This window comes from Amblyomma americanum, chromosome 5 (assembly GCF_052857255.1).
Source record: "Amblyomma americanum isolate KBUSLIRL-KWMA chromosome 5, ASM5285725v1, whole genome shotgun sequence".
Classification (NCBI taxonomy): Eukaryota; Metazoa; Arthropoda; class Arachnida; order Ixodida; family Ixodidae; genus Amblyomma; species Amblyomma americanum.
In genome coordinates, this window is record NC_135501.1 from 109,316,614 (window position 1) to 109,339,863 (window position 23,250).

At 47.9% G+C, this 23,250-nt stretch overlaps 1 non-coding gene across 1 annotated transcript; it reads left to right on the plus strand.

Moving 5' to 3' along the window:
• The first annotated feature begins 1,175 nt into the window (after positions 1-1,175).
• On the plus strand, positions 1,176-1,249 carry TRNAL-CAA (transfer RNA leucine (anticodon CAA)). Its single transcript has one exon. It is a non-coding gene; the product is annotated as a tRNA-Leu (tRNA).
• Positions 1,250-23,250: the final 22,001 nt, after the last annotated feature.

Below are 23,250 nucleotides of genomic sequence, written 5' to 3' on the forward strand. Positions count from 1 at the left end.
ACGTCACTGCAGGAGTTGCAAAGACTGCGTTCCAGCTTTTAACAACATGTCAGTCATCGGAAAAGGAAAAACAGGGAGGAGAGGGAAATCCTGGAGGCCTACCATATTAGGTTGCAAGGCAGTGACACATGCGTCAGTGCACCGTCTTTACATCTCACTGACAAAGAATTTAGATTCCTGAGCAAAAGTGTGCGAGTGCAAGGTTGACAGGCAAATTATGTGTTTTTTGTGTTTATTGTGCTTTTGTGCTTTTTGTTTGTTTTTTGTTTGCCAATTATGGTGCGTGCATCCTCTCCTAGGTGATTCGCCACATAGGTTTTTTGTCTTTTAGGGGTTTTTGTGAGCCTGATACGCATGCGTCGTTTGGTGACCCAGGACGTTTCTCGAATAAAATTCAGTTGTCAGTCCAGCGTTGTCCTGTCTTCTTCTCCTGGTGTCCCGTTCTTTCGCTGGTGAAGTTATGTCTGATACACACCAACTAGCCCACATGATTACCTTGTTACATATTAAGGAAGCCAACAGTCACCGAAAGAAAGGTGCATAGGGGAATGTTTTCTTTTTTTAATTTCTAATGCCAATCAATTCGTTTCAAAAGAAATTACTGTAAACCAGCTGAAAAAACAACCATGCCGCCGGTGGGATCCGAACCCACGACCTCCGAATATCGCGTCCGGTGCTCTTATCAACTGAGCTACGGCGACGGCTGTCCAATCTGCTGCTTTCGTGAGTATTTATGTTTTGCGAGTAAGCGAACCTTGAGAGTGTTCACCAGCGCTACCCTCGTCCATAGCGGTGGACGTAGCACGTCCTGTATTTAAAACGAATTGATTGGCATTAGAAATTAAAAAAAAAGAAAACATTCCCCTATGCACCTTTGTTTCGGTGACTGTTGGCTTCCTTAATATGTTTGTCAAACGAGCCCCAAATTTCATTTTCCTTGTCTACTAATAGCTTAACGGGGGTCTCGGTTCTGGCAGTCTTGATGCCATAGGTAGCATAAGAGGGCTCTCGCACAGTTTCCGCCCTCGAAGTTAGATGACGTTCTACGTCACACTTGCGGTATTACAGGACGTGCTACGTCCACCGCTGTGGACGAGGGTGGCGCTGGTAAACACTCTCAAGGTTCGCTTACACGCAAAACATAAATACCCGCGAAAGCAGCAGATTGGACAGCCGTCGCCGTAGCTCAGTTGGTAAGAGCCTCGGACGCAATATTCGGAGGTCGTGGGTTCGGATCCCACCGGCGGCATGGTTGTTTTTTCTGCTGGTTTATAGTAATTTTCTTTAAAACGAATTGATTGGCATTAGAAATTAAAAAAAAGAAAACATTCCCCTATGCACCTTTGTTTCAGTGACTGCTGGCTTCCTTAATATGTTTGTCAAACGAGCCCCAAATTTCATTTTCCTTGTCTACTAATAGCTTAACGGGGGTCTCGGTTCTGGCAGTCTTGATGCAATAGGTAGCATAAGAGGGCCCTCGCACAGTTTACGCCCTCGCCGTTAGATGATGTTCTACGTCACACTTGCGGTATTACAGGACGTGCTACGTCCACCGCTGTGGACGAGGGTGGCGCTGGTGAACACTCTCAAGGTTCGCTTACACGCAAAACATAAATACCCACGTAAGCAGCAGATTGGACAGCCGTCGCCGTAGCTCAGTTGGTAAGAGCACCGGACGCGATATTCGGAGGTCGTGGGTTCGGATCTCACCGGCGGCGTGGTTGTTTTTTCTGCTGGTTTATAGTAATTTTCTTTAAAACGAATTGATTGGCTTTAGAAATTAAAAAACTAATTAATCATTCCCCTATGCACCTTGGTGACTGTTGGCTTCCTTGATATATATATATATATATATATATATATATATATATATATATATATATATATATATATATATATATTGCAACTTCGCCACAATCATCGACCCCCCTGACAAAGCTCCTTTCCAGCCATGACCTTTCATCCTGGCCGCTAGCCTGTGATGAAGCGTTTACGACACTTCGTCGCCTACAGACCACTCCACCAATTCTACGTCACTTCGACCCTCGTTATCCGATGGAACTCCACACCGATGCCAGCGGCGTCAGCCGCGGTGCAGTACTCGCTCAGCGCAAGCGAGGCTTTGACGAATACTGTGTCGCTTACGCTAGCCGAACACTCACAAATGCTGAAGCCAACTAGTCTGTCATCGAGGAGTGTTTAACCATCCTTTGGGCGATCGTCAAATTTCGCCCCTACCTGTAAGGGCGCCCTTTTGACGCGGTCACCGATCACCACGCAGTCTTCTGGTTGTCCTCTTTGAAAGATCCCTCTGGTCGACTGGCGCGCTAGGCTCTACCACTCCAAGAGTACAACATTCGCGTTATCTATCGTTCCGGCCGCAAACATTCCGATGCTGATGCACTTTCACGTTCTCCTCTACCATCTGAGGCAGTGCCTTGTATATCCGCCCTGCCTTCTGTGACGTTTGAGTTCGCTGATACGGCTTCTGAGCAACGCAGACACATGGATCACTTGCCTCTTGGATCTCTTATCTGGCCAATCGCATCGATCACTTTCCCGTGCTCTCCGTCGTCAGTTCCACCATTTCGCTATCCGAGACGAGCTTCTTTACCGCCGCACCTACATCCCGAATGATCGCAAGTGGCTTCTCGTCATTGCGACACACCTGCGCTCGTTCGCTTGCTTTTCCTACCACGATGATTCCATGTCCATGCCGATAATAGCAGTGTGCCCATGCCGGATTCCTGAGTAACTTCACCCGTGTAAGACAGCTGTACTAATGGCGTGGGATGGCCCGTTATGCCCGCCAGTTCTTTCAGTCCAGAACTGCATGCCAGCGACGGAAACATCCACCTCGCCGACCCGCCGCTCATATGCAGCCGTTGCCTTGCCGAGCGCAGCCCTTCGAGCGCGTTGGCATCGACCTCTACGTCCCTCTTCCAGCACATCAGTCGGGAACCGCTGGATCATCGGTGCCATGGATCACCTTACACGCTAAGCTGAAACGTCGCCTTTACAATCCGCTACAGCCCACGACACTGCATCGTTCATTCTCCATCAAATCATTCTGCGCCATGGTGCACCCAAAGAGCTGCTCAGTGATAGAGGTCCGGCCTTCCTCTCTGAAGTTGTAGAAGCTCTGCTTGAGAAATGAAACATCGTTCACCGCACCAGCTGAGCCTACCATCCGCATACAAATGGCATGGTTGAGCGTTTTACCCGCACTATCGGCGGCATGCTGGATATGCATGTATGTATGTTTCTTCCGGCCATTGTAACTGGGACCGCCTTCTCCCTTTTGTCACATACGCTTATAACTCCGCTGCTCAAGCCACCATCGGATTCTCCCTACTTTCTCCTCTTCAGCCGTGAGCCTTCTCGCACAATGGACACCATTTTACCTTACCACTCTGACGCTTTAGAATTTCCAACTCTTTCTACAGCCGCAACCTATGCTGAAAAATGCCAAGAGCTTGCCCGACCTTTCATTTTTTACGCCCAGCCGCAGCAGAAAAGCACCCATGTTCCCCGTGCACTTCCTCCCGCTTACCTTCCTGATTCCCTGGTCTGGCTCTGGGTACCCTCCTCAGGTCCCGGCCTTTCCTCCAAACTTATTAGCAAGTACCAGGCATCCTATTGTATTTTTCAGCAGACATCCCCCGTCAGTTACCTCATCGAACCCTTTACGCCATCCCCTGATCGTCGTCGCCCAGTCCGCGCCATTGTCCATACGACCCACCTCAAACCATACTACGTCCCCGCCGTCGTCACAAGGGCCTACGCCGCCAGGAGGGCGCCCTTTCGCCCGGGGGAAATTGTAAGACCGGCCTTCGGCTTTGAAATCTTCAGAGGCTGGTGCTTATTTATTTATTCACATACCCTAAAGGCCCTTTTAAGGCCATATGGGGTGTACAGTTAAAAATAAACAATTCTCTACACATAGTTCTACAAGCAACACAAAACCAAAACAACAGGCAAAACCAGAAAAAAGCACAGAAAATTTGAAGTTAAGCATATCGAGAAATCTAGCCTTCCTAATCATAATATATTTGTAAAAGACACTTTAGTTTTTGCACAAAAGCCTCATGAATTAATGTGAAAACAATATCACCCGGTAACTTGTTTCAGTAGTGAACGGCGAGAAACATTAGTGAATGACTAAAGGGATGGGTACGTGCAAACATGGGTTCTATTTTGAGAGCATGATCTAAGCGCGAAAAAATACGGTGGCCAGGTCTAATATAGTATAAAGCGAATGAAGAGTTTCTGTGATACAATCGGTGAAAGTGTGATAATAGTGCTAGTATTCTGTTTTCGAGTGATGGTAGCTTTAGCGACGCTTTGATAGCCGTTATGCTGGAATGACGTGAATAGTTCTTAGTTACAAATCTCGCTGTTTTATTTTGTAATAACTCCAGTTTGTGAATTATGTACAATTGATGCGGGTTCCAAATTAAGGATGCGTATTCTCTTTTTGAGCGGACGAGGTTAGTGTAAGCTATAAGTTTGGTGGTAGGATCAGATTGGTGCAAGTGACGTCTGATGAAACAAGTGCTTTAGATGACTTTACTGACAATTGCATCGGTATGGTTATTCCATGTTAGATCAGACGAAATATGAGCACCTATGTATTTGATTGTGCGGACATTCTCAATGGAAATACTATTCATGAAATATCAGTGACTTTAAAGTTGATTATCGGTGGTGAATGTCAGTCTTTGTTTCAGAGACGTTAATTTGCATTTGCCACTGTTCACACCAAGTGGTGATTCTGTCCAGGCCTGTCTGCAAAGAGTTGGTGTCGTCAGGGTTGTTAATCTGTCTATATATAACACAGTCATCAGCAAATATTCTAGTAGTATAGCTAATAGATTCACTTATATCATCAACGTAGATCAGAAATAACATTGGCCCCAGCACCGAGCCTTGCGGCACACCCGATTTTACCACGGTTGAGGAAGAACAATACCCGTTTACAAAGACATATTTGTAACGATTGGTAAGAAAGTTAGTAATCCAGGTAATAATATGCTTGTTAATGTTCAGAATTTAGCTTCAGTAATAAGCGATAATGGGGTACCTTGTCAAATGCGTTCTCGAAATCAATAAATATAGCGTCGATCCTTAATTTAGCGTGCACAGCATGATTAAGGTCGGTAATTAATTCAAACTACTGCGTCTCACACGAACGACCATGCAGGAAACCATGCTGATTTGGGGAAAAGAAGTGCTCTGTTAAGTATTTCATTATGGCAGTTTGCAGGGTATGCTGGTTAACGAGTTAGTTCTTTAATTTGTTAGCATAAATTGGTCACCTGATTTAAATATGGGAGAAACACGAGCAAGTTCCCACGAGTCAGGTACGCACCCGGTGTCAAGAGATTGCTGGAACAAGGCAGTAAAAATGTGAGATACAATAGCTTTTGTTAATTTTAGCAGTTAAAGGCATATACCGTCTGGAGCAGGTGACAAGTTAACTTGTAGTCTGCCAATAGCTTTCTCTATTCCTTTATGAGTGATGATAAGATTACGCAAGGTGGCACTAATAGAAGTGAACGAAGACGCCGAGAAGCGCCAAACGCTCAAAAGCCTGAGAGCCGAACGCTCAGTCCCTCGTGCGTGCTCTGGACTGATCGCTGCCTCTTGTCTGTGCCTGGACTATAAAGCTGGTTGTTCGAGACGCAAGGCTTTGTAAGACGCTCCTTATTACACACACACACACACACACACACACACACACACACACACACACACACACACACACACACACACACACACACACACACACACACACACACACACACACACACACACACACACGCACGCACACACACACACACGCACGCACACACACACACACACACACACACACACACACACACACACACACACACACACACACACACACACACACACACACACACACACACACACACACACACACACACACACACACACACACACACACACACACACACACACACACACACACACACACACACACACACACACACACACACACACACACACACACACACACACACACACACACACACACACACACACACACACACACACACACACACACACACACACACACACACACACACACACACACACACACACACACACACACACACACACACACACACACACACACACACACACACACACACACACACACACACACACACACACACACACACACACACACACACACACACACACACACACACACACACACACACACACACACACACACACACACACACACACACACACACACACACACACACACACACACACACACACACACACACACACACACACACACACACACACACACACACACACACACACACACACATATATAGTGTAAAATAATATCTGAATGATATATAAGTATATATATATATATATATATATATATATATATATATATATATATATATATATATATATATATATATATATATATATATATATATATATATATATATATATATATCACTCAGATATTATTTTACACTGTTTATTTTTATTCGTGTTTTTAATTTTTATATTACCTTATTTACATATTTTTGTTTATTTCCTATATATTCAGGTTATTATATTATGAACTCATTATTATCAGTACGATATACGATTTCTATGCGCTTAGGTACTTTTCCATTCGGAGTAGCAATGAACTTTTAGCCTGGCGTTTTTTGCTGACGCCGCCGACGAGACGAAAATTTTCTAGAGCTTCAGTAGAGCTTCGCTCTAAAAATTAGGTGCGGTTCAGCTACCACTGAAGCTGGAACTACCGCACCATAGATAGAAAACGCGCCCACCCTGCCAGATGTCGGGTAAATTAATGGCTGATCGCGAGAGGTCGAGAGGTTGATCGCGGTGTCTTATTGTGGCAGTGGCGCGTGTCGGCCACAACGCTGTCAGGGCTAATGCGTGCAGCCCGCATATCTCTCTCCCCACCGCCACGTAGTCGAATCCCGATTCAGGCTTCCACTGCCTGCTATCCTTTACTTCCGCTGTCCCAGCTCCGGTGCTGCCGCCGTAATGAAGGCAGATGCCGAAGTAGCAAAAATCTTTAACCTCCCTTTTTTTATTTTACATTACACTCTTCCTATTGCTGCCACTACTAGCCGAGGGAGCCAGTTATGCGCCTTTCTCGCCTCAAAATCATCGGAGTCAAGAGCGTTGTAAACGCTAACGCCAATGAACACAAAGAACGCCGACGGTCTATAGCTTCAGTGCTGCATTTATGCTAAAACGTTGTGCAAGCCGACGCATGCGGCGCACACCTGTCACTACCGCCACGTAGCGTAAAGCGCGACTGGTAGTTCCACCGTCCCAGTGAGGCAGTTATGCGTCTTTTCTTTGCTTCAGAAAAAAAATTAATAATAATTGGTTTTGGGGGAAAGGAAATGGCGCAGTATCTCACATATATCGTTGGACACCTGAACCGCGCTGTAAGGGAAGGGATAAGGGAGGGAATGAAAGAAGAAAGGGAGGGAGATGTGCCGTAGTGGAGGGCTCCGGAATAATTTCGACCACCTGGGGATCTTTATTGTGCACTGACATCGCACAGCACACGGGTGCCTTAGCGTTTTTCCTCCATAAAAACGCAGCCGCCGCGGTCGGGTTCGAACCCGGGAGCTCCGGGTCAGTAGTACAGCGCCCTAACCACTGAGCCACCGCGGCGGGTAATAATAATATTTGGTTTTGGGGGAAAGGAAATGGCGCAGTATCTGTCTCATATATCGTTGGACACCTGAACCGCAGCGTAAGGGAAGGTATAAAGGAGGGAGTGAAAGAAGAAAGAAAGAGGTACCGTAGTGGAGGGCTTCGGAATAATTTCGACCGTTTGGAATCTTTAACGTGCACTGACATCGCACAGCACACGGGCGCCTTAAAATTGGTTTTACTATTGTTTTCGAAGAAAGTAAATGGCTCAGTATCTCTCTCAATTATATCGGTGGACACACGAACCGGTATTGAGGAAAGGAAATGGCGTAATAATTGTCTCACATACATTGGTGGACGCCCTAACCCCGCAGTAAGGTATTTGACCTCCGGCTCACTTGAAGGTCAAAACCGCTTCACCGCGAAATCATGGGGAGGTAGCATAGTAAAGCTTTTGCTTCGAAACCCGCGTTCTATAAAGTTCAATGCTTTCGCATTGCTCCACGTAAGCAGAGTGAAAGAAGGAAGGAAAAAAGAGGTGCCCTATTGGAGGGCTCCGGAATAATTTCGACCACCTGGAGATCCTTAACTTGCACTGACATCGCACAGTACACGGGAGCCTTAGCGTTTTTCCTCCATAAAAACGCAGCCGCCGCGGTCACGTTCGAACCCGGGAACGACGGATCAGTAGCCGAGCGCCTAACCACTGAGCCACCGCGGCGGGTTTTGGACTTTTTAAATGTTCATTTGTTTATTGACCAATTACTCAATTAAGTGGCCTTGCTAGCACAATCAACATCATTAGCAACCATTTTCTTCGCGCACAGACGCACCTCGGACTAAATGGGTCCACTAAAAATTGCGACTCACCCTAGAGAGTCCACTATCATACTGTGGGATCGCTGGCGAACTTATGTCATCACGAGCGGCGCCTGATCATGCTTTCTACCCGGCTGACTGCCACTAAGCATGCGTCCACGAAACGAGCGCCTGCGACGATTACATCGCCTAACTTGCACCGACTACCTTCCTCTCTTTCCTTACGGCGAGATTCAAGTGTCCATTTAGATGTGTGGGACAGCTAATGTGTCCTTTTCCTTCCTCAAAACCAATTTTTCGTGTACTTTATGATTGAACTGCGCGAAAGAAACGGGGACCAAGAAGAAACACGTACACACACACAGCGCAGACTTCCAACTTTTAATCGAAAAAACGCCTCGAGCATTCCTTTTATGCACACCTAATCACCACGTGACACAGCCAGGAACCAACACAGCAGATAAGTTTAACAATTCGAAAAACGCCTCGAGCATTCCTTTTATGCACACCTAATCACCAAATGACACCGCCAGGAACCAACACAGCAGATAAGTTTAACAATTGGGTAGATCCGAACTAAGGAACCAATCTAAAAAACAATTTGTAAGCATGTGCATGCTTGCATAAACACACTTGTTACCTAGATAAAAGGAGAGAGGAGGAGGCAAGTGAACACCTGACATTGAAACTAAATGACACACGCCCGAACCATATAATACGAGCAAAAGAAAAAACTTGCCTCCTCCTCTCTCCTTTTATCTAGGTAACAAGTGTGTTTAGGCATGCATGCATATGCTTACAAATTGTTTTTTAGATTGGTTCCCTAGTTCGGATCTACCCAATTGTTAAACTTATCTGCTGTGTTGGTTCCTGGCTGTGTCATGTGGTGATTACGTGTGCATAAAAGGAATGCTCGAGGCGTTTTTCGAATTGTTAAACTTATCTGCTGTGTTGGTTCCTTGCTGTGTCAGGTGGTGATTAGGTGTGCATAAAAGGAATGCTTGAGGCGTTTTTTCGAATTAAAAGATGGAAGTCTGCGCTGTGTGTGTGTACGTGTTTCTTCTTGGTCCCCGTTTCTTTCGCGCAGTTCAATCATGAACGAAATCCACCAACTAGCCCGCCTCAAAACCCTTCGAGTACTTTAGCTCCGAACCCGACCGCGGCGGAAGTGTTTTGATGGAGGCCAAACCAAAATGCACCCCTGTACTGTACGATTTGAATGCACGGTAAAGATCCCCAGGTGGTCGAAATTAATCCGGAGCTCTCCACTTCGACACCTCTTCCTTCCTTTCTTTTCTCAGTCTCTCCTTTGTCTCTTTCCTTAAGGCGCGGGTCAGGCATCGGTCGAGATGTGACAGATTATGCGCCATTTCCTTTTTCGAAAAAATAATTTTCAATATCAATTTAACTCCGGCTCAGGAGGCGCTCGTGCAGTGAGCCGCAGTGCCGGTTCGAACCCTGTCGCGGCAGCAGCGTTTCAATGAAGGCGAAACGCTAAAGGCGCCTGTGTGCTGTGCGATGTCAGTGCACGTTGAAGATACCCTGGTGGTGGAGATTATTCCGGACCCCTCCACAACCGCACCTCTTTTTTTATTTCTTCTTTCACTCCCTCTATTATCCCTTTCATAACGGCGCGGTTCGGGTTTCCTACGAGATGTGAGACAGATACTGCGGCATTTATTTTCCCCAACGATCAATCTTCATTTTTCGCCTGCGTCAGAGCAGGTTAAAGGGAAGCTGAAGCGGTTTTGAAATCGCATGAAACGCTGTGGTCGGGAAGAAAGGACCTTGAAAATCACGTGTGTAAATTTTTTCCCGATTCTATCCGCAAACAGAGCTGCAATCGCTTCTTAAAAACCCGCCGCCGGCACGCCCTCGTCGCTTCCGGAAGCGCCGGGTGGAGGGACGGCCAAGTGGGAGAACTGGCGGAATTGACGCCATTCACGGAGAGTCGGCCGGCCGTCCGGCTGCGCTTGCTTCGCTGTGGCCCGCGCTTTGGCGGCGAACTACATATCAACGTAATCTTCTGCCAGTGCCGTTCACTTGCTCTGGTTCAGGGGTTCTGTTCAATGCTTGAAGCCTACATGCATATAAACCAGTTTTGGCATGGCACTTCTTTCGAACAGCGCTGAGCACACAGCTTGGTAGAATCTTTCGGTTGTTCTCCCCAGCCTCTTCCACGTTCACCAGACTATCTGGTGGTACGCAGCATGCCAAAACTGTCTGCACAAAATATGTGCATCAATATTTCTCTTTTCGTTATATTACTTTCTTTCTTGTTTGTAAACTCTCTGCCTTTTCCAGCTGGTTAACATCCATGCTGACCCAAGGCCACTTCCAGCACTGTCTTTGAGGCACAAAGTATTGAACTCCTTTGAGCTCGTTACGCACTGTGTGCCTTTTTGCTTTTTCCTGATTGCTTGCACCTCATGGCAGCACAAGCAATTCTATAAATCTTTCGTCAGCGTGCAGAACACGTAGCTGTACCTAACTGAGCAAAAAAGCACCTAACTGAGCAAAAAAGCGATTATGTAAGCCAAGTATACTTGTGCAAAGCAAACATTTGCATTCATGAGCGATTGATTATGGCTGACGATCGACAATGGCGCCAGAATTCGTACTAATTTGTCCTTGAGTCAGAACGGCAAAGTTGTCGAGTCGCGGTACGCATACATGTATATCATCCACAAGTAATTCTGCTGGTTATCTCGATGCGCAACAGCTGCAACTATATCTCGCAGCACACTACTTTTGATGAGTAGCACTGCGAGCTCCCAGACGCAGCCATAATTATTCTTCAAAACATGTTCAGCACGCAAAAAAAAACAACGCACGGGGGTAAGTGCAGAAGTTTCATGGTTGAACAGTAGCCCGAACATGCGACAGGAGGACAGCGCACACGGGAGCTTCCTCCCGGTCTCCTCATCTTTTCGCGCTGCAGTACAGCAGTGAGCCCACTTCAGCTCATCAAGTTTGGCATTCTTTTGTAGCTCTAAAAGGCATTAGAGAGCAATTAGGCAAGTAACTATAAATAAATGAACAAACAAATGCTTTACCTCACGTGACTCGTGTAAGCGTGCCGGTGATCTGATTTAGATCATGTTTCCAAGCCTTACAAGAAGTTGGTCAAGATAAAAAAAAACAGAGAAAGAAAGACGCAGGACGAGGAAAAGACACACACAGACTAGCTGTCGCCGTAAAGAAGTTGGTGGCCAGGCTTTTATGCAGCAGCGGTGCACAACAATGTTTCCTCGCGATTTCATTTTTTATTGCCACTTGCCCATGCACCTACACAAAATAAATGCACGCGCATGCACCTACGCAAAACATACGTATCAGTCGAGATTTGGTTTTCGCGTTACCCTGGCAGGACGTGAAAGGCCCATACTAGGTTAACGAAATTTCCGGCTTGCAGGCGCCTCCATGAGGTCACTTCTCTATTACTTAGCTTCTTATCCGGCGGTGGCACCAGTTTTCGGTTTAGTCTATAGTTCTCAACGATGTCGGAATAGGTTTGCGCCCATTCGTCCAGGTCCGACAGTCCGGCGGTTTCTTAATTACCCGGAAGCAGAGAATATGGGAATGAGCTGACTACAACAGAGTCGACGCAGATACTGATAGCAGAGAAGGTTGGGAAGCCCTGCTGCGCACAGAAGATCCCCCTCGGCCGAAACAAGCCAATCCGCCTGGCGGCTGAGGCCGCGAAGAGATAAAATCTCTTTGTTAGCCTTTAGTCATGGGGGCTTGGGCCCCCGCCCTCCAGGCCTGCGTGCCGGGGGCGGTGAGTAGTAAGGGACCTCCATTTCCGGCGGAAATAAAAGCTGTCATCCATCCATTTATCTATCCAGTCGAGATTTCCAACACGTGAAAATGTCGCGACTTGACTTTCGTTGCCCGCGCACTCCGCGGCGTCGCTGCTTCCACCGTTTTCTGAAACTGCTGATGGCTCGAACATGCATGGTGAAAGTCCAAATTGTTTAACACCGCTTGAATTACTCATAATTTCCGAAACGTAGTCCTTAAAAGCCAGCTGAAGCAACGCGCTACGCAGCAAAGCCGTCGGTGCCGGCCGGAGATTCCCGTGGATGACGTCACGACAGTCCCGGCCAATCGCGGGCAAGAGCTGCGTTCGCTCGGCGCCCTGAGGCGACGGGGCGGGGTTTCTTCTTATAATAATAATAATTGGCTTTGGGGGAAAGGAAATGGCGCAGTATCTGTCTCATATATCGTTGGACACCTGAACCGCGCCGTAAGGGAAGGGTAAAGGAAGGAGTGAAAGAAGAACGGAATGAATGAATGAATGAAAATCTTTATTGTATAAGGGTTATTTCTCGCAGCGTAGGTGGAGCCCTCAGTCCAGGGCCCCAGCGGCCTTTGCAGTCTTGCGAGCCCTGTCGATCAGCTTGAGCTGCTCTTCAGGCTTTGAGCTGGACAGCGCAGCCTCCCACTGCTCCGGTGTAGGTGTGTTGTTTATCGGCGCTGCCTGCATTTTCTGACAGGCCCATGTAACGTGGTAAAGCGTTGCGTGTTCACCGCATAGCGGGCATTTGTTTTCATAAGTGGATGGATAGATTTTGCTGAGTAAACTCAGATTGGGGTATGTATTAGTCTGTAGTTGTCTCCAGGCAACCGACTGCTGTTTACTAAGGTCTTTGTGGGGAGGCGGGTAGGTCCTCCGGAGGGCTCGTTGGTGTTCTAAGATGGCTCCATACCGTCTAGTGACTGCGTCCAGTTCCCCTTCGGTGCGCGCCTCCCGGTTGGCGTCTGCTCGGGCATTGGCGTCCGCACATTGGTTCCCTTTGACAGCCTCATGGCCTGGTGTCCACGTGATGAAGCATCTCGTAAAAGTGATTGTCCTCGCCTTGAGTATGTGAATGGCTGCAGTGGATATGCGTCCACTGCTGTATCTTCTGCACGCCTCTTGCGAGTCTGTAATGATGTGTGCATGGGGCTCGTCACTCTGCTGGTTGATGGCGAGTGCAATTGCTGCTTCCTCAGCCTCGAGTATGTTGTTGGTTTTTATCGAAGCGCAGTTGATTTCCCTGAGCTGGTGATCCACCACGCTGGCTACCGAGCCATATCGGTGTCTGTATGTTGTTGCGTCAACATATAATACGTCTTTTGCCCCGGCGAAGCTTCTTTTATGGAATTCAGATCTTGCCTTTCTTCTCGCCTTATGCATATCTGGATGCATGTTTTTTTGAATCGGACTGACCTCAATGATCCTCCTGATTTCATTTGGAACGCTCGCTGTGCTATTGATTTCTTTCAAAGCGTCCCTCATGCCCAGAAACCGCAGCGTGTTTCTGCCTGTTGCGGACAGCATAAGTCTTGTTTTCTGCGCGATAAGGTGGGCCTCGATATGTTCTTGTACTGTGTTGTTTATGCCCAGTTTAAGGAATTTCTACGTCGAAGTGCTGACCGGCAGTCCGAGAGCGCATTTGTATGCTTTTCTAAGAATTGCCTCTAACTGCTCTTTTTCTTGCTCGAGCGATGTTTGGTAGGGGACGCCGTATAAGATCCTACTGACCACGAGGGCCTGTGCTAGCCTACATGTGTCTTCCTCCTTCATACCTCTCCTTCTGTTGGAAATTCTTGCAATCATCCTGGTGATCTGTGCTGTGGTATTTGCTAGCTGTCTGATCGTGTGATCAATACGACGGTTGCTTTGGACCCACATGCCGAGGATCCTAACTTTCGATACTTCCGGAACCTTCGTTTCCCCTATGTACATATCTATGGAGTTTTGCAGATCATACCCTTGTCTGTAGACTCTGAGCACCTCGGATTTTTCAGGGGAGCATGCAAGTCCACAGTGTCGGGCGAATGCGTTGACCGTGTCTGCCGCTCGCTGAAGAAGCTCTTGTTTTTCGCCTAAGGATCCCCTTGTCACCCAGCTTGTGATATTATCTGCGTAGATGGCATGCCTGATTCCTTCAATTTCTTCGAGCGCCCTTGCTAAACCAATCATTGCAATATTAAAAAGCATAGGGGATAGCACAGAGCCTTGTGGTGTTCCTTTTTCTGGGGTGTTGAAGGTGTCAGTCCTGATGCCTCCTATTCCAATGGTAGCGGTTCGGTTAGTCAGAAAGGCTTTGAAATAGTTGAATATTCTCTGCCCACAACCCAGTTTGCTGAGCCCCTCCAGCACAGCCCTGTGACTGACGTTGTCGAAGGCCGCTTGAAGATCGAGAGCGAGCAAGATGTTTTCTCCATATTTTGGAACGGAAGTAAGCACCTCCTCCTTGATCTGCAGGAGAACGTCCTGTGTCGATAGGTATTTTCGAAATCCAAACATAGTGTGCGGCATGAGTTCGTTGTCCTCAAGGTGGGTCTGCAACCTGTGATGCACAACTCTCTCGTACACTTTTCACAAGCATGATGTTAAGGGAATGGGTCTAAGATTGTCCAGGTGTGGAGTCTTTCCGGACTTCGGAATCATTACTATTTCCGCATGTCTCCAGTCGTCCGGGAGGGTCCCCTGTTCCCAGTGTTTATTGAGAACTCCGTGAATCTTTTGATTGAATTGTCATCCAGATTCCTTATCATGGCATTGGTGATGCCATCCCTCCCTGGTGTTGTGTTCTTTGTGGCGGACATCACAGCGTGTCTGACTTCTTCTATGGTAAGGGGTTCGTCCAGAGCGGGATTCGTTTCGCCCGTGTATGCCAAGCTGCTGTCGGCGTATGTTGCATTGCCGATGTAACGCTGCTTGATGTTCTGTAGCATTTCCTCGTCAGTGCCTTGGAACTGGTGCGCGATCCTTTGGGTCGTCTTACGCGTTTCGGATTTTGTGGTGGTTGAGTCTATGAGAGCCCTTAGCAAGGCCCATGTCTTGGCCCAACCTAGAGTCCCCTGAAGTTCGTTGCACTTTTGGTTCCAGTCGCGCCTCGAGAGCTCCGTCGCATATTCTTCAGCTTGTCTGGTGACATCAGCAATCTTACGCTTGAGCCGCCTATTATGCTTTTGCCTTTTCCACCTTTTTAGTAGGCCCCGTCTGGCGTCCCAAAGGTGTAAGAGATGTTTGTCCACCTCGGGTGTGTTGGTAGTGAGGGCGACCTTTCGGGTTAGTTTTCGCCAGTCTGTCTTGATTCTTGCGACCCAGCCTTCTATGTCGGTGATCTCAGCGTCTTCATGCTGTGCCCTGAATTTCCTATAGGCTTCCAAGTTTGTCAGTCTAGCCTGGCCATGTTGTCGCCTGATCGGGAGGGTTTCTATATGGATGCGCAGGATGCAGTGGTCACTGCCTAGAGTTTCGCCGTCGTTTTCCCATCTTGCGTGCCTTACCCCTTTGACAAATGATAAGTCTGGGCACGAGTCTCGGTTGATGCTGTTCCCCACTCGCGTGGGTTGGGTGTGGTCAGTGATGAGGGTGAGCCTTCTACGATCAGCTTCCCTGGCTAGATCCCTGCCTTTCGCGGTTTCCCGAACGTAGCCCCAACTTTTATGCCAGGCATTAAAGTCCCCCAGAATAACGATACCGTTCTTGCCTGCTGCTTCTTCTGCTTTGCCTAGCAGGTAGCTGAAATTGGCTTTCCTCTGGCTTAGCGGGCTGTACACGTTAAGTAGGAAGGTGCTTTCTTGGCTTCTCTTTTGGGTAATGATTGCTATAAGGACGTGGTCAATGTCCGTTCCGTCGATGTCGTGTCTGATTGCGGTGACTGCTTTTGCAACTAGCGTGGCGACCTTGCTTTGCCCCTGCCCCTCGTAGACGGAGTACCCCGCGAGAGTGAGTGAGCAGCCGGTTTCCTGTAGGGCGATTATGTCTGGCGGAGAGGTGCAATTTGTGATGTGTTGTTTAAGAAGACCCTTATTTCGGCCGATCCCACGGCAGTTCCACTGCCATATTTCAAGGGTTTCCAACTTGACCGAGCGTTTACGGTTGCTCGCCATACTGGGATGGCCTGTTATAGGGTTTTTCTCTGGATTTCATGGCTGTGAATTGTACTAAACGCTCTCTATCCTTGCGCGTCTCGTCTTGGATGTTGGAGATGAGGTTGCTAAGATTTGCCAGTGCATTGTTAACAGCAACCATGGCAGTTGTAAATTCCTGGCGCCCTATAGTTGTCGCCTGAGCTTTGTCTGTTTGCGGGTTAGTGCTGTTCTGCCTTGTTCTTTGGACCTTTAGTTCGTCTATCAGATCGTTTAGTTTCTCTCTCAGCTCGGCGTTTTCTGCCCTGAGCGTCTGAATTATTTGTCTTAGCTCTTGAACGTCCTCGTTAGCTTCCCCATTAGCGTTGTTACCTATCGCTGTTTTCTGTGTGTTTGTGTTTTTTGGAGCAGTGGGAGAGGTGGGGAAAAGATGCTCTTTCCAGCTCACCCTGGTTGCTTCCTCCTTTTTTGGTGCGGTCTTCTTCTGCTCCTGCTTCTTTTTGGTTTCTGGATCCTCCCGGGTCCTGGACGCCGATCTCGACTTTGATCCTGATCTCGATGCCGATCTGGACTTGGATCTCGAACTGGAGTCCTCACTGAACCAGCGTTTCCGGGCCCGGCCGCGTCCGCCGTTGTCTCCGCCGCCTGGTTCCTCTTTTTTTCTCGTCCGTGGTCTCGGTTTCCTGAGGCGTTCCTTGCACTCCTTTGCCCCCGTAGGATGCGCTTCCGTGCATAGCACACACCTGGGCTCGCAGGAGTGTCCGTCCTCGATCACTGGCTCGGTGCATTTAGAGCAGACGACAACGTCAGGTGTCGGGCATACGTCCGCCCTATGTCCGGCCTTTAAGCATGTATAACACACTTGCCGCGATGATCGATAGAGGTAGCAACGTATCACGCCGTCGTAGTAATAGACGTAGCGCGGAACGATCTTTCCCTCGAAGGTAATGACCGCGTATTGGGATTTGCCAAGCATTCTTGCATAAAGTATTTTGACTCCTTGGGTACGTACCCGGAGATGCGATAGTAGTTCAGTTGGCGTGGTCCCGGCGTCCACTCCATTAATGACACCTTTGCACGAATTGTCCGGCGCGGCCACGTAAGCTGTCACTGCATAGTTCTTTGCAGCAAAGCGTAGACTTGAAATACACTGCACAGCACTGGCAATCTCCATGCTTGGCGTGCTGAGTATAGCGATGTTGGATCCGTTGTGCAGCCGTATAAGGAAGCTGCCTTCGTTGCAGATGTCTGGTTTTCCGCATGCTTTGGTTATAGCCCGGGCCATCTGATGCGTGCTCAGTTCGCTGATGTTGAGTCCATTCTTCGGTCTAAGGATGACTTTGAAGTCGTTTTTTGGCAAAGGAGGTAGCTTCTCTCGCCGAACGGGATTCCACTTGAGTTTGGGTTGGCTCAGCGCTGAATTGTCCGCCGCGTCTGTCCCGGCCTCTGGAACGGCAATCAGTCTCGAGTTCTGGTATTTGGCAGTGAACCATCCCCCGTTTTCGATTGTTCTCTTCTGCGAGAGGTCCGTAGCGTTGTCGGTAGCGTGGTCGGTAGCGTTGTCGGTAGCGTTGTTGGTAGCGTTGTCGTCGCTGTGAAGATTCTCTTCGAGCGGTGTCGTGGCTCCAGCCGACGCCGCCGCGTCAGCGTCCGCCATCCTCACGTGTGCGGCGTGAGCTGTAGCAGCGTTCCTTCGGGCCGCCGGCCCGACGCCGCCTAGGCTTAGCGCGGCTTTCTCTGCCTTGGATTTTCCGACGGGCAAAAATGGCGAAATCTGGACTCACGGGTGTAAACCGGGTATCCACGGATTCCGCTTGATCAGTAGAAAGCGATGGAGTACTCCATTTTCTACTGCGTTGATGTTTGCCGGGTGTAAGGAAGCGTCGAGGCAGGAGCACTTGCGAAGGGCGTTCTCTTCGTCTGGCCCCCTAGCGGCCTTTCCCGAAGAACGGAAGAGAGAAGTGCCGTAGTGGAGGGCTCCAGAATAATTTCGACCACCTGGGGATCTTTAACGTGCACTGCCATCGCACAGCACACGGGCGCCTTAGCGTTTTTCCTGCATAAAAACGCAGCCGCCGCGGTCGGGTTCGATCCGCGGCGGCTGCGTTTTTATGCAGGAAAAACGCTAAGGCGCCTGTCTAAAAAACAGCTTTTTCCGTGTATTTCCGCTCTTGTTGAGTGAGATATTCTTTTTCAGCGGACTAAAAGCTGTAAAATGACGCAGAGAACTCATTTTTTTCTAAAAGTGCTTCAGCTTCCCTTTAAACATCCCCAGGTGGTCCAAATTATTCGGAGTCCTCCACCACGGCACGTCTTTCTTCCGTTCATCTTTCACTCTACCTTCCTTCCTTCTTTTACGTCGTCGTTCGTTTGTCCACCGAGAAGTGACACAGTTACTGAGCGATTCCGTTTCCTCAAAAACGAACTCTCCACGTGTTCCATCTGGGACTTCTGTTAAGAGAACAATATAGCGTAATTTTGTTTGGCGTCAGTATAAAAAAAAACGTTCTTCTCATTTAACTCTTATATCTAACCGCTGGTGCGAAACGTTTTTTTTTCTTCGTACTGCACTTCCGTGAAGAGCTTGCTCAAAGTATCTTAAAATATGGAAGCTTCAACTTTGCAAGTTTCAGTGCTGCTCGCTAAACCGTACTGGTATAGACTAACCCGTAATTGGCTCGAACGGCAGTTCGAGCACAGTTTGTTGATCACGAATGGTGTTGACACTCCCCGCCTCGTTGGCTTCGAGAGGCCTGATTCTTCGTTGTTGAGCACTGGCTTCATATAACAGGATGTAAAAAACGTACTCCTCAATTAACTGTTGTATCTAACCTCTGTTGCGAAATGTTTTTGTAGCGGGAGCTACACTAAGCTACCAGAGAAGCATTTCCCGGTACACGCAAGAGGCCAGTTATGCGCATGCGCTGTTACCAATGCAACAGTGGAGGAGGGTTGGGTGCGCCGCGGGCTTCGTCGCCGCTGTCGCCGCTCTTTCTTCCGGAGTCCCTCCTTTATCCCGTTCCTTGGGGCGCGGTTCAGATGTCCTCCGATATGTGAGATACTGCGCCATTTACTTTTCCCAAACACCAATTTAACCTTAAGGCCGCGGTGCGCGGTGTCGGTCTCCACGGCAGGCGTCGCATGGGTCACCTACCGTTCAATTGAATGCATCAAAGTGCACCGATGTTTTATGAAAATTTTGTTTTGGGGGACAGGAAACGGCGCATTATCTGTCTCACTGTATTGGCGGACACCTAAACTACGACGTAAGGGAGGAGATAAAGGAGCGACTAAGAGACGAAAGGAAGAAAGAGGTGCCGTAGTGGAGGGCTGCGGAATAATTTCGACCACCAGTGGATCTTAATGTGCACTGACATCGCACAGAGCACGGGCGCCTTTGCGTTTCGCCTCTATCAAAATGCAGCCGCCGCGCTTGGGCTTGAACCTGGATACTTCGGATCCTGAACCGGAAGGATTGACCTTTTGTATCTGCGAGAAAGCAACCAGGGTAAATACTGCGTAGCCAGCATTGAAACAATTGCGTTTTACTTTAGCGATCATTGGGCAGTGTGTTTATGTCTGTCAAAACAATTAAATAAATGAACAATGTGTTTCACCGAATACTTCTTCAATGCTAAACATTTTAGTCACAACAAACTCGACGACATGCGTAACCAGCGTAGAACTACAGCTCTCGCTACGTATATCCTGGCACAGCTGAGAGAAGCAACTGTCAAGTTTTTTTCTTCATACGGCACTTCCGCGAAAAGCTTGTATTGGGCTTAACTGCATTTCTTTTGCCCTCAGCCGTGAGTGCGAACACACAGTTTTGTCTCTTTGCAGTTTAACATAAACTCCCTTTTGAGTATTGGCCGCCTGTAATGTTTCATTTTTCATAAAACTTATTGCGTATACTTTCTCGCGCATTGCTGCTCTACTTTGTATATATAATTGTGTGGCGTAACTCTCATATTTTGCAATTAGTGCTTCATGTATTTTTTTCATTCACACTAATAAGTATTCTTCACATCTATGTCTGCTTACTGTCCAAATTAACCATGGTCTTTTCTTTGTTATCGTCTGATAAGGTGTATTGTTTGGGGGAGGTTTATCGTCCGAAAGCGAATCAGGCTATGACTTATCGTCGTGGTGAAGGGCTGGACCAACAAGGGTTATTTAACGCGCACTGCCATCGCACAATACACGGGCCACTAGAATTTCGCGTCCACCAAAATTCGATCCCCGCGGCCGGAATCGAACCGGCCTCTTGCGCATCAGCATCCGAGCGTGATAACCACTATGCTGCAGCACTTCAAGGCTACGCGGCCAAATGCATGTTGCTGACTATTGTATGAAACAACGCACACTAATTTTTCAATTGGGATTAATTGCATAATTAGTCGAGAATAATTAACCAACTTCCCAAGCAACAAAGATACGTGAAAAAGTTTGATGAGAAAGTTGTAAAACGGGGTCCGCGAAAGATCCCACTGAGCACTTTACAACTTTGCATCATCTGTTACTTATCGGCTTTTTTTCTCTCTCTGCAGATGCCCGCGATATACTAATACAGCGCGAGATGTCCGCTTGTTAGCCACCATTGTAGTGCATTGTAGTTAGCCCTGCGTGATTCTGGTTAAAAGTAGCAGGGCTGCGACGCAGGCACTGGCTGTGCGATTACTGCGTCCGCAAGCCATAAGGACAGTGTGTGATGGTCGCTATCATCAAGCGTCGCGAGGGAAACAAACCACGGGCGCAAACCGCACAGACATCTGCTGCGTCGCTTCCCGGTCACCCTTTAATCAGCAGCACGCTGGTCTATAAATTATATGCTCGTTCCTAACAATAATAATTGGTTTTATGGGGAAAGGAAATGGCGCAGTATCTGTCTCATATATCGTTGGACAGCTGAACCGCGCCGTAAGGGAAGGAATAAAGGAGGGAGTGAAAGAGGGAAGGGTGAAAGGGGTTCCGTACTGGTGGGCTCCGGAACAATTTAGACCACCTGGGGATCTTTAACGTGCACTGACATCGCACAGCACACGGGCGTCTTGGCGTTTTTCCTCCATAAAAACGCAGCCGCCGCGGTCGGGTTCGAACCCGGGAACTCCGGATCAGTAATCGAGCGCCCTAACCACTGAGCCACCGCGGCGGGTCATGCTCGTTTCCTACACTGAGCGTTTTAGAGCACTGCAATCACAGTGCGCAAGCAGGCGTGTCAGGTGGTATATTTTTGTATTTCGCGATCACCTGCAGTGAGCGAAAACAAATTATCTTAAAGACGGGCTTATCATTATTGAACTTTCTCAGTGACCTTCTTTCACCCATCTTTGCTTCTTGCGAAGTTGGTTAATTCAACTCGACCAATTACGTAATTTAGCGCAATGCAAAACTTTGTGCGACTTTCTGGATATAATAGCCAGCAGCATTCATATGGTCGCATCGTCTTAGAGTGTCTCGGCGCATTTTTATACCCTAGCTCAATTTAGTTTGAGAGTCTGCATATTTCTTTCGTTAATAACCACTTACAGGCTTGCTTGTAGGGATCGCTAAACAAATATGCACTCTAAATTTTTCAACCACCCTCTTCAGCACATCCAATTTCTTGATTGAGAAAATAGGGTAGACCTTTGCCCTTCCGGCACTCGTGTTATCGATTCGGGGTTCAACTGTATTAGGCACAGAGTATTCAACCAAGACTCACCAACAGCTAAAAGAAAGGGGTGGAATTATTAGAGGAAAACTGACAAGGTGTGAACTCGGTCATTTGCGTCGACATCTAGAAGCTCTTATGCCCTGTTGAACACAATGAATTGTTCATGGAGGTTCACAACCGTATCGATCGGAGCGGGGGCGTTTCAGTATGCGTGTGACATTTGAGTAGATGGGCTTCTGGACCAGCTGAAAGTGTTTTATCTGTACCCATTGTTTGTTTTCAGGTTCGCAACTCTATCGATAATTCGGGGTGTGGGCGTTCCAGTATGTGTGAGACATTTCAGTAGATGGGCTTCTGGACCAGCTGAAAATGTTTTGTCTGCACCTATTGTTAGTTTTGAGGAAAATTTTTATATGCAGCAAAGAGTCATCTGTAATGGTTAAGCATGGCCCTAGTACTTACTGATATTTTTCAAGGTGAACTTTACTGCGCGCTCTCGCAAGCGCTCACAGACGACCGTATGTCCGAGTGTTTGATACGTTGTCGATTTTTTAACCCCTAGTAGTAGTGGTAGTAGTAGCTGTAGTAACGAAGCACACTATCCCAGTGCAAAATGAACCTGCTAAACCTGCTGAATGACCTGCTTCGCCTGGTGCGTAAGGCCAAGCTTATTTTGTTCCCGAGAAGACGGCAAGTATAACTGGGCATGAGGGAAGCGACTATAAAGGCACAAGAACCCTGTTCCATCCTCATATGCACTTCATGCCAATTGCACTTCAGATCCCTGGCCTCCCACACGTATCTAAAATCCGCATCTCACTCATTCCCCGCAACATGTCCCAAGTCCTTCGTTCGGGATGTAGACAGGTCCAAACTTGAAGCTTGCTTCACCTCTGCCACAGGTTCACCCCATATTGCGCAGCCTCCGGGATTGGCCTGGGACATTATAGCACCTGTGTTTTCCATCCTATCTTTCTATCCTATCTTTCAAATTTTCTAGTTTTGATATGTTAGCGATTGTGGCTCAGAGTGAGCCACTGGGCAGGCTTGTTCACTTTCCTTTTCCTTCTTTCTGACAGCAGCAGCAGCTACTACACAGTCACACTGTAGAATGTATTCGCACTCTCCATACGCGGATAACTCTGCTGCAGCCCAGCGCATCACGCCCCTTCCTATCCTGACCCTCTCCCTTCGGCCATCTGTCCCGATCTAGACCC